We start from the raw sequence: 14470 nt of genomic DNA on the forward strand, positions 1-14470 counted from the left end.
GGCGTGCCGCTGCAGCGGCGGGTGTCTCCCGGCGTACGCTCAGTGAGGAGCGCAGGGCGGCGCTGGTTTCTCTGCCTGTAGCCCATGATGCTCTCGTCGTGTTTGTTACGCCGAGGGGGAGATAACTAGGAAGTGGCAGTGCCCTTTCCTCCTTGGAATAAAACTCCTTTATTCGGGGGCTTGAACTCCTCCAGGTAATCTAAGGGCCTGGATAATAATTAGTCCTTCGGACATGTTTCCTCTCTGGGTTAAAAAATTTCTCTGGAGTTCCCTTCTGTGCTTTAAGCCCGCTAGATTCTGCTCTCCTATTTCTCTGTAATTTGTCCTTCTCATCCCCGGTTCTCCTTGTCCTGCTCCGGCCAAGTGGCGTGGCTTTCCGTTCCTACACTTCCGGTGGAGAGATAACGGCCGAGTTTGCAGGGTAGGCACTGCGTGGGGCGGAGACGGCGTGGTGCCATAGCTCTGCGGGGCAGGCTGGGTTGGTGCCGGTTGCCGGGTCTCGTAATTATGCTTGCTGAGAACCTGATCAGATCCAGTGCTGCAAGAAACACAGGAGAAGTGGGATCTGATTAGGTTTGTATTGTTAGTTTTCAATAGGAAGTCAAAGGCTCAGTTACCTGAATGCATTCTGGTTTGCTTTAAACGGGCGTGTGTGTGACGCGTGCTGTTAGAGAGCCGCGGCGCGGGAGCGCCGGTACTGCAGCGGGGGCTGGCGTGGGTCGGGCCGTGGGGCTGAGCGTGCTGTGTGAAGGGGGTGACCGCTGACAGGTACTGCGAAACAGGAGCTGGGTTAGCGATGGCTTTCTGGTACAGGGTGGTGCCTGAAGCTCTGGTTCTGCGTGCCTGGCGTGCACACACACGTTTTCCACGTGTGTTTGTGATGGAGGAGGCGTCGGTGTGTAAAACCGACAATGGAAGGTGAGGCAGCCGGCTGCGGAGGTCGTGGGCTGCTGCCGTGCTGGGAGATGAGGACAAGGGGGAGGTGGCTCTGCAGAGGGCCAGGGACAGAGCCCGAGGTGAAGGTTGCGTGCAGTGCGGGTTTAAGCGGCTGGTTTGGTCCTTACTTTGCGTTTTCACATCTCCAGCAATTTCCAGCACAGGTCTTGGAGGAGACAGACAATCTGTCCTGCTGGTCGTTAGTACCAGTTCTGGCCGTGCGGGCTAAACTCGTGGTGCTTTCTGGAACGCTCACATACTGAGCCACAGCAGCTTACTGGGTGTTAGGGAAGGTGGTCGTGTGGAACGCTCGCTCCATCCCTTTGCGCTGCAGGATCTTCGGAAAAGCAGCGTCTGTGTGGAACAACGACGTGACTTCAGGATGGAAGCAGCTCCATGTACTCTGTAGCGGTTTATTCTGCTGTCTCTGAAGATCTGGATTTCCTAACCGCAGCACGGGTACAGGTCCGTTAGCTGTGCTAGGGCGAGTTGGGGTGCTGCAGGGCGCGGGGCCCGCGGGAGGGGAGCGCACAGTTCCCCTGAGGCTCATCCGTCGGGCTCTGGGAACACTGGCCCCTTCGGCTATGGATACAGGCTGGGCTGAGGAACTTCAGGATGAGTTAAAACTGGAGCCTTGGCTCTCCCTGGCTGTAAAGTGGGGGTGAGCAGCTAAAGGATAAAAACAAAGTGTACAAACGCCCCGGTGGTGTCCCGGTTATCCTGTGTTAGGTGAAGAGGATTATCCAGGGAAGCTGCTGGCAGGGTGAAAACGTCTGCCCAGTGCTAGGACTGCTGGGCGCTCACTGGTGTGCTGGGCGAGGCCATTCTCGCTGCTGCTGCTGCTAGTAGCTTCCTCTGCATTTCAGAACACCTGGGGATTATTTTAAACAAAACTCATATTTGTGTTCTGCTAATGAAGTATTTTTGGTCCAGGCTTTGACTGAACTGTTTGAAGTGTTAACTATTCTTTTTTTTTTTTTAATTCAATGACTATTTGAGCATCTTGAATCAAGGAAAATGAGTGGAAAAATAATCAAAGAAGTAATTTCTTAGCAATTTCTTATCCCTTCGCTCTGAGATAAGTCATTCAGCACTGCGCTCTTCCAATGTGTAATTGCTGCTGGGGATAGTCAGGGTCCCTGCTTCCAAAACCCAGGAGAAGTAGCAGCGTTCTGCACAGTCCTCCTGAGAACGGGAGCGAGCTGCACCTGGGAGCAGAGGAGGGAAAACCCCGTGACAGCCGGTGAAGGGTTGGCTGTGGTCTGTCTGTCTGAACCCCATTTTCAGGGGTCTGGACAGTCACAGGAGAAAACTTGTCGCTGCCTTTCCCGCGGCGGTGTTGAGGCTTGGGCAGTGGGGGAGAGTTCCCAGGGATGTACGTGAAGGTAACGCTCCTGCCGCCCACGCTGTTTTTCCTGCGTGTTTGTCAGTTGATGTTCCGCTAGTACCCCCAGAAAATCTAATCTTCTAAAGGGATTTGGAACGCTTATGTATAATCTGCTGCTGTAAGGGTGTCGCTGCGTTTATTGCTATGGAGATGGCAGGAGCGGTTCCCCAGCTGAGGCTGAGCGATTCGTGCGGCTGGCAGGTTTGCGCTGCACGCAGCCACTGTGGGCTGGGGTGCTGTCACCTGAGCAGTGCCTGGCCGTGTGTCAGAGGCCCTGCGTGTGAAAGAGAAATAAAACGATGGGTCTGTGCCTGAGCAGCTGTCTGTGCCTCAGCTGTCCTGCTGATCGGTGTGACCTGCCAGTTACAGGAGGGGGGCTAGGCAAGGAGAGGCAGGCTCTGGGGCTGGAGGAGATGGGGGCTGCTTTTTGTTTGGATTTCTGGTTTCATAAGCAGAAGGCTTGTTCATTCTTGGTTACGAATATGTTGTGCTTTGGCAAGTGTCCTGGGACACCTGGAGCAGCCCATGGCCAGCAATGTGTTAGTGTCACCGTAGCGAAGTCACTGCAGGCTTCCCCCCGCTTGTCTGTAACTCTCCTTGTGGGGCTCCTGGGCTGGACGTTTACGTGAAAAATCTGTATCAAGCCTTCCGGAATTGTACTTACCTGGACTACCCTATTCTAGCAGGGAGGGACAAGAGGGAATCCTTTTCCCTGCAGGGCAAAATACCTGCTCTGCAAAAAGACCAGCCTTGCGGTAGTGGCTGGCGTTGGAGAAGGGAAGCAAAGACGTGAGAGGTGCTGTTCCCTTTATACAGAGAGAAGTTAAAGCTTTCTCATCACAGGATACATTTCACATTTTAGAGCTGAGGTTTGTGTGTGGAAGGTAAGCGTTTTATCAGATGTAGAGTTGATGATGTACTGTGAGAGATGCTCTCACCTGGGAGTAGCACATTTTCTTTATGCTCAGTTTGAAGAAAAAATAAAAAAGCCACCACACTTCTAGTGCCTGAACCAGGAAACCATGCCAAGACACCAGCCGAGGCCTACCAGGAACAGCAGAGCGCAGCTGTCCGCGGTCGCGTCAGTCTTGGCCTGTTACGGTGGAGGAGAGGCTGCGGGAGGGACCTCTGGTACCTGAGGAGAAGCTGGGACCTTCGCTGTGAAAGGTGCGGTTTCCACTGGTTATGGACTTGTTTCGCTGCCTTCGGATCCTGTGTGCTGGAGAGCCGCGTGAAGCCTGCAGAAGGGGATCTTCGGGGGTTTGGGACGCCTGCTCACTGGGCCAACCTGGTCTGTACCAGCTGGAGTGCTCGGAGGGGCAGGAACGCAGTCCTCTTGGGGATGCTGGCCTGCAACGCGGTGCACCGCTGCCTGCCGGATGTCAGACTTGGGGGGATTATGGTTTGGGTGATTTTTCTTTTTTTTCTTTTTTTTTTTTAAAAAAAAAAGCATGCCCCTTTCCACCACAGTCACTGCCGGGTGTTGCGCTGTGTGTACTGGAGTTTGTCCTGGCAACGTCTCTAAACCTGGGGCGCAGAGCAGCACGAGAGCTGCTGCACGGGTCCTGTCCTCCGGGCCAGTGTAGCTTCTCGGGGCTCTGCGCTGCCAGACCCGATGAACAGCTCTGCCTGCCCTCGACCAGAACGCTCCTCCCTTGTCTCCGTGAGCGGGTAGGCAGTGCTGCGCAGCCCCGGGGGCTGTGTTTTCCCCCTGCCCCGGTGCGAGGCAGGGTCACACCAGACGGGAGGCAGAGGGAGGCCGCTGCTCTGCCCCGGGGGACGCGACCGAGCGCTCGCCGTGGGGTGCGGGACGAGCGGCGCCCCCAGACAGAGAGCGGGGAAGGGTCCACGGCAGCCGCTGACCGAAAAAGCCACTCTGTCCCCCTCCCTGCCGGGTGGTCACCCGTTGGTGGGGCTTCGGCACATGCTTTGAACGTGCTGTGGGTTTTGTACTGGGGTTTTCATCTCCGGGAGCTGCACGAGCGATGAAGCAGCTGATTTGCAGGTGATGGGAGGTGGATTTTAAAAATTACCAAACATCAGTAGTTACTAACTTGTATTTCCAACAGCAGTCCCCTCCAAAACGCTGGCCACCTTTTCCTGTGCACAGCTGAGGGTTTTGCTGTCACAGGGTCCTGAACCCCTAAACCCAACGGTATTCAGGTACTGGCAGCAGTTCTAGCAGCTCTGTTTGTCACTATGCTAAAATCTGTTCCTTTCAGAAAACTGAAGACTGATGCTGCATTCAACACCTGTATTTTTCTTCTTCCCGTAGGCATCTTGGAGAGCTTTAAATTTTTTTTTCTTTTTCAGTGGCTTTCACAGCCTATAGGAGCGAGCCCCCCCGACCTGGTGAGCTGTGGTGAGGCAGGACTTCAGGAAGGAGAAGGCAGAGCGCACTGGTTACACACTGCACCGCTCTCGGGCAGTGCCGAAATTAATGCCGCGCTTCGTGCTGCTGATTTAAGGATAGCAGGGTGCCTTAGTGCAGTAAGGCTGCTGCAATTTTCATCTCTTGTCAGCGTAGAAGTGAAAAATCAAATCTAACCCTGGCAATCACTTGAGGACTTCACCGGTTTTCCGTGTTTCTCTAATCACGTAACTGCAGCAAGAGCTGTTTAAATTGCTGCGACACTCGCCGGGGCGTGGGGCCTCCGGCGGCCGTGCCGCTGCCGGGTCGGTGTGCGGGTGTGCCTTTGGTCCCGCTGTTTGCGTACACAGCCCCGGGAGCTTCGCTGCGCGTGTTGGCTCGGGGTGAATGTGAGCGGCCCCAGGACTTCTCGATGGAAGTGGTTATTTGGGTGTCTGCGGCACTGGGATGCCACGCGGAGTGCTCTGCGTGTTCGTACCCGCGGAGGCCAGCCTGTGTGCCCTTCCCAGGTGTTCCCATACTTATTTCATAAGCCGGCATGCTGTCGGAGCGCTGAGCTCCAGCTGGGCGCTGGAGAGGCCATGGGGCCGGTCTGTGGGGCGGGCAGCGGGGCGCTTCGCCACAGCTGGAGGCGCTGCCATGGAAGCGTGCCGGTGCCTTCCCCGCTCCCGCGGTTTCCCTGGGCCTCGCGTGCGGCAGCCGGGGGCTGTGACGCTCCTGTGGGCTGACAGCTGGGGTGGGCACCTCGCGCCCTTTGCAGAGCTGCGCAAGGCCCGTCCTGCCCCACTCCCCTCCGCAGCCCCTTCCCGGCCCGGGCTGGCCGTGGGTGCGCTGGAGCCCCACCTGCCCCTGTTTCCGTCTCTGCGTTCCCAGCCTGCCCCTCGGTGTCCATTCCTCCCTCGCGTGTCCCAGGAGTTGTCCATGCAGAGGGACCGATCTTCTCCAGGGCAGCGCCTCGGGCCGTGCCCACCTTCCCCTCGTCTCTGGAACGGCTCGTTTTCCCGTTGTGCGCAGCTGGGGAGAGCCGTGCTGGGTGGAAATCGGACTTGGCTGGACGAGGGACTTTTCATCAGGAGACGCTGAAACCTGCAGGCAGCTTGTTGTTTGCATCTTGAAAGATCACGACACGCTTCACTGAAGCCAATGGCTGCTGCTAACTAGGTTTAAGGAAGTTGTAGGTCTCTGCAGCAGTCTTCTGAATTTTTCACCACCCAGAAACTCCCTGCCCCAAATGTCATGAATACTTCAGATTCAAGGAGCGGATCTCTTTCCATTCTTGGAACGTTCTCCTGGAAAACCTGGAGCCTTAAAATGCGGTACCTGCCAGAGGTGGTGGGGAGATAGTGACTGCCGGATGCTAGCCAGGAATTCTATTCTAAAATTTGCAAAAATAACTATCACATGATGTTGTCTGCCGCAAATCAAGAGAATATCTCTAACATAAGTGATAAACAGGAGGAAACTGGGAGGTCTAAAGGGCAGTTCACAAGAACAGCAGAACCGGTAGCAAGCAGAAGCTCGCTGTAATTCGGTGTACAGAGAAATTGCAAAATCAGGAGGGAGAAATAGTGCCTTTTGTCTGCCCACGTACCCTTGTTTGGTTGGTTCCTGTGTGGAGTTAAAAACAGCTGAACGTTGGTCATACACCTGAGCTGGGTAAGAAGTGTGGAACACAAACTGCTGTGTTCCCCGACAGGAGTTCAGGCTGTGGACGGTGTAACGCCCGCTGTAGAGCAGCGGGTCGGCCCCTGGCTGGAGCTCAAATGGTTGAGCGTCAGCTCACGTCGGGAGCAAGCGGAGAACTGTGGCAAACTTCCCATGCCAGGTCTCTTGTAGTGAGATTCTGTGTGAATTTAAAATACGGGACCATCCAGCTTCGTTAGGAGGAAGAACATTGATAACAGCACGGAAAAGGAAGATAATTGTATTTTACCATTTCTAATTACTCACTGGAATGAGGTAATCTCAAACAGTGTTTCCTCTGCAAGCGGCTTTTTTAAAAATTGCCTGAGAAACTTCAGAGTTTGTTATTCTTCACGTCGTCTGCTCTGTTTTTTAAGAATCATGAATTAAAATGGAAACCTTTGGGGAAGGGGCTCTGGGCCGTTCCTTTTCTCCTGGTCCGCACCAGCGTAGAGATGCGTGGTGAGGACACCGCTTCAGGAATGTCTCCAGCAATCGTCCCGCTCCGAGCAGTGGTCCCTCCGCCTGTGCTGTTCGCTGGTGACGGGCGGACGAAGGCCGAGCCCTTCCTGCGTCGGGTCAGGCGCGAGCGGAGCGCTGGCTTGGCCTTGCTCCGTACTTAACGCCGTGGAGGGCAGCAAAGAGGAGCCGGGGCCGAGCGCCCGTCTCGGCGGCTTCATCCCGCGTGGGCTCTGCCTGCCGGGCTCTGCCGCCATCTCCCCTGCAGCGACCGCTGTCTCGGCACCGGCAGCGTTGCGAGGAGGAGGAGGGCAGGAGCGGGTGAGGAGGAGGTGGCACCGTCAGTGGAGGGGTGGCGAGAGAGGAGGACGCTGCCATCACCCCGGGAACAGAGGTGAGGCACTGAGGGGGCAGCCCCGGTAGAGAATTCACTTTTTAATTACACTAATGCTCACTCCTCGGACGCCTCATGTCTGAATGAAGCTAAAATGTTCCGAGAAGTTCCGTTATTGCTCTCCTCATCAAAAAGGCACCCGCTGAGATGAATATGAACTTTTCAGCAGATTTATGGGCTACTGTTTAATGGATTTCAGAGCTGCAGAAGGCAGCGTTTGGGGGTGGGGGCGTGAATAAAGAATTGTAAAATCGTTCTTGGAACAGCTTGGGAATTTTTTTTACCATTTTTCTAATTGCCATGGTCAGCAATGTAATGTTTTTGCAGAAATCTGTCATTCTGATGGCAGTTTTTGAAGGTTTCGTAGCGTTTCTGGATGGACAAAGTGGGAGACAGACAAGTGCAAGACAGCTCCGTAGCGAGGACGCCGACCTGGGACGCAGAGGACCGAGGTAGGTGGTGACCACTGACCTGCTGGCCGTTCTGGGATGCCTGCATACGTCGTTTTGTTTCGCTTGCACAAAATTTCGATGAGTCTTAGTTGTGTCCTGATGTGGAGCAAAACAAATTACAAAACAAAATTCTTGTTTTCCAGCCAACCCTAGAAGTACTTCCAGTTGGCAAACGTTTTTGTGGTGTTACCCATTTCCAAACACTTCAGTCCCCAGGATGAGCTATTTCTGTCCCGCTATGAACCATGCCATGCAGACATTAACTTGGGAGTACGTTTGCATGTGCATGAGCCTCGCAACGTGGTGGGGCTTTTTCCTTCATCCCTTGCGTTGTTGTTCCTTTGCTTCCCCTGCCATTTGGTGTGCCAAAGGCCCGATGAGGATTAGGGACGAAGAGTGGAAGGTTATTGATCATGGATAACCGGGGCCCGAACCTGCAAGTCACGGAATGCTTCAGAAGCACAGGGAGAGGTGGGTCGCTGGCCTCCCCGGTCTCTGCCCGTACTCGTGCTGCTCGGCGGCTCCCCGAGCGCCGGGCAGGTCCAGCCGGCGCCCCGCCAGCCCCGGTTCCCGCCGCAGCTCGGGTGTCTGCGGCAGGAGATGCTCCTGGCACCTGCACGAGCCCTGGCTGGTGAGGTGGGACAGTGCTGGCTGTGTTTCGTTCTCACTTCCTAATAAACACAAACGTAGAGAATTCTGCTCTTAAATTACAGAGGTTCAATTTGAATGCGGGCGGTTGTATTTTCTGCTTTTGTTGCGTCCCGAACAGTTCACCAAATTCACAGCTGTGGAGTCAGGCAATGCTGCTGATCTTTGAAAGCCGAGACAAGGCCAATGTTCAGGGCGTGAGCCTTGCGAAGAGGCATTGCGCGCGGGTGCTGCTGCTCTAGCGATGGGATTTATTACGTTCCGGAGTCACCTTGGGTACGTCTGAGCAGCGGCTCAGGTTGGGGGCTGGGGGCAAATAAATACAGAGAACGAAGTGGAGAGAAGGGCTGAGAGAATACGAATGGGCTCTGTGGTTTGGAGTGGCGGTTTTGGTTTGAAACTTGTTTCAGAACAATTTTATGATGTGAGCAGCTTGTAATTCTGTATCAGTAATAGTTATAAGGATATTTATTTACATGAAACCTACTGAAGGAGGAGGTTAAGACCCAACAGACAATTTGAAATGCGTTGTTCCAGATTTTGTGGACATCATATGCTACAGAATATAATAGCGTATGAAGTGCCCAGACAATTATTTTTTAATGGCCTGGATGGAAACACAAGGCCTCAAGTGTTTTGCAGACGCGCAGCAGTATCAGTATTGGATCATGGAAGGGGCCGTGGTTAAAATGGACACGGACAGCGTGGCTGTGGGGCGCGTGGAAAAGCTGGAGAGCGCGTCTGGCCGGATAGGTGTGATGAGCAGCGTGGTTAGCGTTCTGACGTTCTGCTTTCACTTCCATAAATACAAATATAAACGAGGCGGGAAACGGGAAAACTCCTCAGACTGCCGCCATCCATGTTCTAAGCGATGTGGGCTGGTTTGTGCCAAGAAGCCTTAACGTTTCCGACAGATACGTGCTGAGCTCCCGGATCAAACGCCCCGGCTCCGGCGCGCAGGGATCTGCAGCGTTGCTTTGCACGGACCAGGCTGCAGTCGTGGTGGTTCAGCCTCAGTCCGTTGCCCTGCGAGGATTCTTTTACACACATAGATGGCTCGTGTCTCCAAGCTGGAAATGAGTGGTGTTTAAACTGGTCTGTAACTGGTGAGACCTTTGTTCCAAGCCACAGAACACACGTTGTCCGTAACAGCAGGGTGGGCTCGTGCCTGTCCCCAGCTTTAGAGAGGACGTTCCCACCCTGGGTTCTCCTTGGTGTTGTACCTGCCAGAGGATTAGGCCAGCTCTCCCAGGCAAGGCATCTCACTGGGGCTAGAAATGCCAGCTGTTTCCCGGTTATTGGATGTCTGGCATCTTCTCCTCAGCTGGGCAGATCTCTCCTGAAATGAAGCCATCTCCGCTTCAGTCCCTGAACGCTGGCTGGGTGCACCCAGCCTTTGACGATGTGGTGGTCGCTGTGCCCTGAGGACGAGCTGCACTAATTGCAGGTGTGCATCAGTTTTGTCGTGGTGTTTCTTCACTCCCTATGCACACGATATGAATAAAACCAGAGTTTTCAAACTACGTATATATATATAAAAATTGTGTAGAATAACATGTACACTGTAATCCAGTCTCTTGGTGGGGGTTGGATAGATGCAACCTTTATTCCTACTTGTTTAAACTGGTGGACGCTGCGTTCAGATGGATCAATTCTCTTCAGTTTGGGTGGAGTTTTTGCTGTCAGCTTTAGCAAAACTAGGTTTTAAGTATATATTATTTCACCAGAACTTTTTTGCCTTAATGCAACATCAGCGTTCCATCATAACTCCAGCTGAAAAAAGAAAAATTGCTTGGTTTGCCATTATCTCTCCATCAATCCAGTGTTTTAGTAAGTTTTTCCATGTGATTTGTCAGCAGTGTATTAAATCATGTACCGCCTCGTGCAGGGTTCCTCGGCACTGATGTTACAGCTGTTACCTTGGAACAGAGTTGGTATCAGGATAGATGAGGAAATACAATTTCTAGCAAACGATTTTCTTTGTCATGAGTTCCATCTTTTTGCATCCTTGACTGTAGTTAGCAATAACCCCGCTGCCTGAGCTCCCCGAGCTGAGGCCCTTGGGAGGGAGACGCCGCGCTGCCCTCGCCTTCGGCAGGCTCTGGGCGAGGAGGAACACGGGCAGGGGCAGGGAAGGGGCTTCTCCCCCGGCAGTGACACCCCCACGCTGTTCCGTCCCACCCGGCGCAGGGCAGCGCGTAGCGGGTGGCATCGCGGGGTGCACTTCTGTCCTTTGGGGAGTGCTGGTGGGGCTGTGTCTGGGCTATTCACGTGGGTTTTGTTTGTTGTGTTGTTTTTTGGTTTGTTTTTTTTTTTTAATATTGTTTGCAGGCCAAAAAGTTCCCGTTTTACTGTAAGTAGGATTTCTTACACGAGCACTTCCTTCTCAAAATTATTTTGGGTTTATTGTCATCTACCTGTGTCTGCTGCTCCTGCTGCAAATCTGCCCATCCAGGTCATGACGTGAAGATGAAAATGTTCTGAAATGAGTACATTCGTGTGAGAGATGGCTTTCTGTGAATCTCCTCAGCCTGAAAATGTTATATTGAACTGGGGATAGAAGATTGCTAGGGGAAAGGAAAAAAAAGTTCAGGTGAGGACTGCCATAGAAAATAGGAAGCCTGGAGGGGGCCAGTTTCCATTAATCTTCTTCGAATTGGAGCAAGCTTGTGCTGCTCAAGAATTGTGTCCTGTGTGCGGTCCCCCACGACGTAACTGGGAGGACAGGATTATCCTGGTTAGGGACGGGATTTCTGAGGTCAGGACACTGCGTCTGCACGCACAGAGTTCTTCCTCTGGCTCTGCTGTCCCATTGCATCGTAATGGGCAGCAGCTGCTGTTGCTGCGGTGGCAGGCCTGCCCTGGTGTGATTGCCTTTGCCGAGGGCAGACAGTCCCGTGTATTTCCATCTAGGCTGGCCGCTCTGTACGGCAAGCGTCCAGGGGTACGAACTGAGAGGTCCTTTGCAGCCTGAATACAAAGGGAATATTGCAACCGAGGACAAAAGCGGATGGGGTGTAAAAACCAGCACTAGGCAATGGTAGAGCATCGCTCGGCACCCCGCACCCCAAATCGCTGCGCAAGCCCTCCTCCCTGAGCAGGGCACTCGGTGAGAGTGGAGATTCTGGGTTTAAACTGACTCCTGGGGTTCACAGCCGTGCGATCCGGAGTTAGTCAGGTGCTCCTCATCAGTTCTAAACCATGGAACTGTCCCGTTTCGCTGATACGGCTGGGACACAAACTTGTGATCCCCGCCCACCGTCTCAGCCTGACGTTTTTGGTTGGCTTTGGTCCAGACAAGGAATAAAGTTACCGGCAGAGGTTGCCACCAGCTGTGTAAAGGGGAAGTCCTGGAGAACTTGGCAGCTGAGTAATGTACCAGAAATCCGCAGGCATAAACCTCTTCATCCCCGTATCTCCGTGATGTGTGATAGCCAAACCCACTGACTGGTTGCAAATAACTTACATATAATAATAATAGTTATAAAAATTATTTTATCCTTTATGAGTTTCTAGGGTGCTCATTATATATGTGTTTGCTTGAAAATTTATTCTAGAGCAGCCCTCATTTTTCGGAAGAAGTAAAGATTTGATGAGACTTCGATCTAATAACATTACTTGTTATTAGGTAGCATTTGATCTGTTTCACTACAAGACGCCTCTTGGTATCAACGAGTACAGATAAACTCGTGCAGGGATGTCATTAGGGATGGTGGGAAAGGAGGAGTGGAAGGAAGGGATTAAGGTTGCTGCAATACGTAATTAAAACGGCAGGCTTGCTCTGGGAGTGCTTCATCACTTCAGTGTCTGGATTCTCAGGAAAAAATGCAATCACGATAGTGGATGTGAGAGGGAAAAGAGATGCTTAAAAAACCTAACCCCAACCCAAAACCAGGATGTAGGACAAAATAGCGCTTGGAAAAAACCTCAGTATCTGTATTATTCAAGGAATAATGTAAATGCAGCTACAAACCTCTTATACTGGGTATGGCGGGGCAGGAACAGAAAATGACAGACTGACATCTTCATGACATTTCAAATGAAAACGATGGTTCTGCGTTCGGTATTTAGATGATGTAGTAGCTGCTCCGTATTTGTGTGCTGGCAGCGCGAGAGTTAACCATGCCCAGTCTCTGACAGAAGCATGCCCAGTACGAATTTATGCCACTTGTTGCAGCTGGTACATACGAGACAAGTGTTTTTCGCTATTTATAACCTCAGCTCCCGCTGACTTCAACGTGAGGTCAGGCACTTTGCCTTTCTGAAAATTGAACTGGAAAACATGAACGTTCACAAATACCACTTAATAAAAAGCACGGTACACTAAGGAAGAACTAATTAGGACAAACGGAGCTTGGTTTTGGCATCGCTGATGAGAACACGGAGCATGGCTCCACCGTTGTGTGCCGCGGGCGAGCAACCCAGACTGCTAGCAGCGGGAAAAGCAGAAGGAGAGGGTGGCGGTGATGGGCATCCATCCCAGCCGAGGCCAGCGGCGCCCAGGACCTCCGTACGATTCGGGGGCTACACCCACAGCTGAACTTACCCGTTTGCCCCATCTCTGGTTTGGTCTTGGGCTTTGAGCTTTGATGCGGTTCCGTCACCTCCTCTAACGCTGCTCCCGGGGCTGCGAGCGGTGCTGCCGGGGCATCCAGCGCACTGCTGAGGCGAGCCGCGCTGCTCTGGAAGAGCAGGGGTCTGGTGAACCACCTGCTGCGCGCCAGAGCATCAGCGGGCGGTCGGGCGGCCTTCCAAACGCGGCGAGCTCGTGCGGCAGCAGTGCCGGCGTCACGCTGAGATGTGTCACTGAAGTTATCGCCACAGTTCCCCTGGCCACGCTGCGCGTATGTGCTTTTATCGATTTCATCAGCCAGGTACCAACTGCAAAGTTCCCTTCGCTAGGGAAAAGATGAGCTTGGCTCCGGCACCCGCGCGGAAGTAAGTTTGCAGAGGAGGTTTTCCAAAGGCTGTGAGGTGGGTAGAGCTACATGGAGAGAAAGGGTGGACAGGACACCACTAGCCCCTGCCCCAGTTGTACTGGAAGGGAGAAAATATTGAATATTCTTCCTGCTGTACCCCCTAACATCTGCTAATGAAAATGGAAAATGGCCCAGCAAAAGCCTTTCCCTTTTATTTATGTAATGAAATAAAAAGTACATTTGGGGATGCTATTTAAACAAATAGCTAACCGTTATTTTAGCAGCAACGGTTATTCAAAACCAGAATGGATGTTTTAAGAACTGTATTTTGCAGGTGTGTGTGCTGCAGACTTCTGGCTATAAACTTTGATCCTTGTTCTCCACAAGCACAGGAGATGCTGTTCTCTTCATCAGCTCTGCAAAGTGTGAGCAAATGCGTTCTACAGTTGTTCTTTTTAAGCTGAAGAAGAACCTTAACTGATTACATAATTCATAATCTATGTCTTCGTTCAAACGAAAAAGCGGAAGCAGTAATTACATGCTAGGAACCGGAGAGGAGTCTGGATGAGAAGTATCTACACTTTCTAGCAGCACTGAGCAAATAAGGTAAATTATTTTTAAGCCTTCAAAAGGACAGAAAGAAAACATGGGTTTGCCAAGAACAGTGTTAGGTTTAGCTCATTTTGGCAGACAGATGCGCAGGAGCTTGGTGGTGGTGAGGATTCTGAGGCTCTCTCCTGGCATTCCCAGGTAAGCTGGGATCTGCACGGAAGTGGTAATTGGCTTGGTGGGCGCTGGGCAAGCCCTAGCCAGGGAGCAGCTCCTGCCTCTGCGCTTTCAGAAGGGAAGCAGCTGCAAATTTTTCCTCTATTACTTTATTGCTTTGACATCCAAATCTGCATTTTTTTTAAATTAGATCTTGGCATGTAATTTCTAACCACTGTCGGTTATTTCTAAAGCAGCCAGGTAGGCAGAGCGCTGCGGTCTGTGACACTACACGCAGCTGTAGCGTTTGCTGTGACATAGCCAACACCTCGGACTCGGCTGCAATAAGATGTAATTCCCATTGCATTTACCTGACGATAGGGTGATGTGGAAGCCCTGAGTGATTTCCCTGGATATATTTGGATGACAATTAAAAAAATAATCCTAGACGAGCACCAGTTTTTTGTCTTACTTAACGGCTACTTATTCCTAGAGCATTTGGATTTCATCTTTGCT

The 14470-nt window shown here is 52.3% G+C and overlaps 1 long non-coding RNA gene across 1 annotated transcript; it reads right to left on the minus strand.

The window, feature by feature from the left end:
- Nucleotides 1–363: 363 nt before the first annotated feature.
- Nucleotides 364–13002, minus strand: LOC147600151 (uncharacterized). Its single transcript, XR_015258875.1, has 3 exons — nt 12877–13002; nt 1065–1290; nt 364–538 (listed from the first exon to the last, which is right to left on the minus strand). It is a non-coding gene; the product is annotated as an uncharacterized LOC147600151 (long non-coding RNA).
- Between the last annotated feature and the right edge of the window lie 1468 nt (nt 13003–14470).

This window comes from Chlamydotis macqueenii, chromosome 6 (genome assembly GCF_036417535.1).
Source record: "Chlamydotis macqueenii isolate bChlMac1 chromosome 6, bChlMac1.mat, whole genome shotgun sequence".
Taxonomy (NCBI): Eukaryota; Metazoa; Chordata; class Aves; order Otidiformes; family Otididae; genus Chlamydotis; species Chlamydotis macqueenii.